The sequence below is a fragment of the Coregonus lavaretus genome, assembly GCF_964263955.1.
Source record: "Coregonus lavaretus genome assembly, chromosome: 18".
Lineage (NCBI taxonomy): Eukaryota > Metazoa > Chordata > Actinopteri > Salmoniformes > Salmonidae > Coregonus > Coregonus lavaretus.
The window spans coordinates 14,104,699-14,108,424 of NC_140005.1; positions in this window are offsets into that span (position 1 = coordinate 14,104,699).

Genomic DNA, 3,726 nt, shown 5'->3' on the forward strand with positions numbered 1-3,726 from the left:
GCTGATGAAGATGATCACATAGAAGAAAACGTATAAGATCTCCTAAGCCTGTGTTTAGCACAGACCTTATTTTCACAGTTTATCTAAAAGACCTACAAAAACACAAACTTTGTCCAATGAGACATGGAGGAGTTAGTGCCTACAAAAAGACGCCATTACTGTTTTTCTGTATTTAACCTCTGTCACTCCTGTTATGGCCATCCCGTGTAGGTAGAAAAGAAACTGAGGCTCTGAACTATCCTACCAAGACCAAGCTGCTACTACTACTACTACTACTACTACTACTTCTACTACATTTACATTTTAGTCATTTAGCAGACACTCTTATCAAGAGCGACTTACAGTTAGTGAGTGCATACATTTTTCATACTGGCCCCCCGTGGGAAACAAACTCACAACTCTGGCGTTGCAAGCACCATGCTCTATCAACTGAGCTACACGGGGCCCACTACTTTTACTAATACACTCTTAGAAAAAAAAGGTGCTATCTAGAACCTAAAAGGGTTCTTCGGCTGTCCCCATAGGAGAACCATTTGAAGAACCCTTTTTGGTTCCAGGTATAACCCTTTTGGGTTCCATGTAGAGCCTTTCTACAGAGGGTTCTACATGGAACCCAAAAGGGTTCTGCCTGGTACCAAAAAGAGTTCTACCTGGAACCAAAAAGGGTTCTCCTATGGGGACAGCCGAAGAACCCTTTTGGAAACCTTATTTCTAGGAGTGTACTACTACTACTACTACTACTACTTCGGCAGACAGGGGACGGGGTAAGGTTGGCATGCTGCCAGTCACAGGCATGATTAAGGCTTGGTTATTTTGAGCTGTAGGTCAACTATTATTTGATTTATTTTTAGTTATCCCGAGTTTATGTCCAGTAAACGTCCTCTTTGTTTTTTTTATTGTATATTTTGTACATAGCATACAGTTTTGCCCGGTTTATTTCACGCTCCTGTAAATAAATACGCTCATCCTGAGTTTTGCACTGCTACCATCTTGTCTGCTCCTCACTGAAACCATCACCTCTAAGAGCTAGACTGTCAGGGGCTTCTGTGGATTAATGGAGATTGAGGAGAGAACCTTTGGAGCGAGGTTTGAACCAGGATCCCTGCAGTTACCAGTCAGTGTATTACCGCCTGTGCCATAAAGATCCAGACCTCTTTAATGGCAACACCTCTTGATAGGGCCGTAGTTCCCGTATACAAGGAGGCTTCACTCTTAGAAAAAGGGTTCCAAAATGGTTCTTAGGCTGTCCCCATAGGAGAACCCTTTTTGGTTCCAGGTAGAACCCTTTTAGATTCCATGTAGAACCCTCTGTGGAAAGGGTTTTTCATGGAACCCAAAACGGTTCTACTCGGAACCAAAGGGTTCTTCCTGAAACCAGAAAGAGTTCTTCAAAGGGTTCTCTTATGGGGAATCCTTTTAGGTTCTAGATAGCACCTTTTATTTCTAAGAGTGTACACTCACCAGGGTGAAGTAGCCAGGGAAAGGAACCTTGATGACTCTGTGATAATTCTATAAGTATAAATTTGAACAGGGGCCGGACGGGACATTATTCATCAGTCTAAAAAAAGACCCCATATCTTTCCCTCTCATCTCCCTCAATGGAATTATTAAAATGACACGCACACATCAAACGCTGTCACCCAGTGGGGCGGCCACGCAGCGCAAAACGTCATTGCTAATTTTCTCTCCCGGGTCCCCCTTCTCCCAGGCAATCTTTCTTCCTGACGGCCTCGGTCCCCTCGCTAAGTGCCCACGGGCACGAAAGACAGCCGCCGGTGACGGGAGCACTCCGGGGTTGTCACGGGCTGATGGCGAAATTTCCCCTGCTACACCGGGAGCGAGTGGATTCATCTTCATCTGCCTCACTGTGATGACTCGCCTCACGCGGCTAACCGTTGCAGTGTCGAACACCGAAGGTAAATTAAAAGAAGACCTCTTTCACCCCTTGCCAGCACTCGCTTCAACTCCCATATCTCTCTCTCTCTCTCTCTCTCTCTCTCTCTCTCTCTCTTTCTCTTTCGCTCTTTCTCTTTCTTTCTCTCTCTCTCTCTCTCTCCCTCTCTCTCTCTCTTTCGCTCTCTCTCTCTCTCTCTCTCTCTCTCTCTCTCTCTCTCTCTCTCTCTCTCTCTCTCTCTCTCTCTCTCTCTCTCTCTCTCTCTCTCTCTCTCTCTCTCTCTCTCTATGACACACACACACATACACACACCACCCAAAGGAACTCTGTCAAAACTTTTCTCAGCCTATCAAGTCTTAAATTAAGCGGTTGCTTGGTTCTGTGCTGCCACTCTAGCTGAGGTGGGGTGTGTGGTGTGGTGGGGTGTGTGTGTGTGGTGGGGGTGTGTGGTGGGGGTGTGTTTAGGGGTCTGTGGTGGGGTGTGTGGTGTGGTGTGTGGTGTGTGGTGGGGTGTGTGGTGTGGTGTTTGGTGGGGGTGTGTGGTGGGGTGGGGTGGGGTGTGTGGTGGGGTGTGTGGTTTGGTCTGTGGTGGGGTGTGTGGTGGGGTGTGTGGTGTGGTGTTTGGTGTGTGTAGGGGTGTGTGGTGTGGTGTTTGGTGGGGTGTGTGATGTGTGGTTTGGTGTGTGTAGGGGTGTGTGGTGGGGTGTGTGGTGTGGTGTGGTGTTTGGTGGGTTGTGTGGTGGGTTGTGTGGTGGGGTGTATGGTGGGGTGTGTGGTGTGGTGTGTGGTGGGGTGTGTGGTGGGGTGTGTGGTGTGGTGAGTGGTGGGGTGTATGGTGTGGTGTGTGGTGTGGTGTGGTGTGGTGTGTGGTGGGGTGTGTGGTGGGGTGTATGGGGTGTGTTGGGGTGTGTGGTGGGGTGTGTGGTGGGGTGCAGGTGAGGTGTGTGGTGGGGTGCAGGTGGGGTGTGTGGTGTGGTGTGTGGTGGGGTGTGTGGTGTGGTAAAGTGAGGGAAAAAAGTATTTGATCCCCTGCTGATTTTGTATGTTTGCCCACTGACAAAGAAATTATCAGTCTATAATTTTAATGGTAGGTTTATTTGAAGCCTATAAAGTCTTAAATTAAGCGGTTGCTTGGTTCTGTGCTGCCACTCTAGCAGGGGTGGAGTGTGTGGTGTGTGGTGTGGTGTGTGGTGGGGTGTGTTTAGGGGTGTATGGTGAGGTGTGTGGTGTGGTGTGTGGTGTGGTGTGTGGTGGGGTGTGTGGTGTGGTGTGGTGTTCGGTGGGGTGTGTGGTGGGGTGTGTGGTGGGGTGTGTGGTGGGGTGTGTGGTGTGGTGTGTGGTGGAGTGTGTGGTGGGGTGTGTGGTGGGGTATGGGGTGGGGTGTGTGGTGTGGTGTGTGGTGGGGTGTGTGGTGTGTGGTGGGGTGCAGGTGGGGTGTGTGGTGGGGTGCGTGGTGGGGTGCGTGGTGGGGTGCAGGTGGGGTGTGTAGTGGGGTGCAGGTGGCGTGTGTGGTAGGGTGCAGGTGGGGTGTGTGGTGGGGTGCAGGTGGGATGTGTGGTGGGGTTTGTGGTGTGGTGTATGGTGGGGTGGAGGTGGGGTGTGTGGTGTGGTGTGTGGTGGGGTGTGTGGTGGGTTTTGGGGTGTGTGGTGTGGTGTGTGGTGGAGTGTGTGGTTGGGTGTGTGGTGTGGTGTGTGGTGTGGTGTGTGGTGGGGTGTGTGGTGTGGTGTATGGTGTTGTGTGTGGTGGAGTGTGTGGTGTGGTGTGTGGTGGGGTGTGTGGTGGGTTTTGGGGTGTGTGGTGTGGTGTGTGGTGGAGTGTGTGGTTGGTTGTT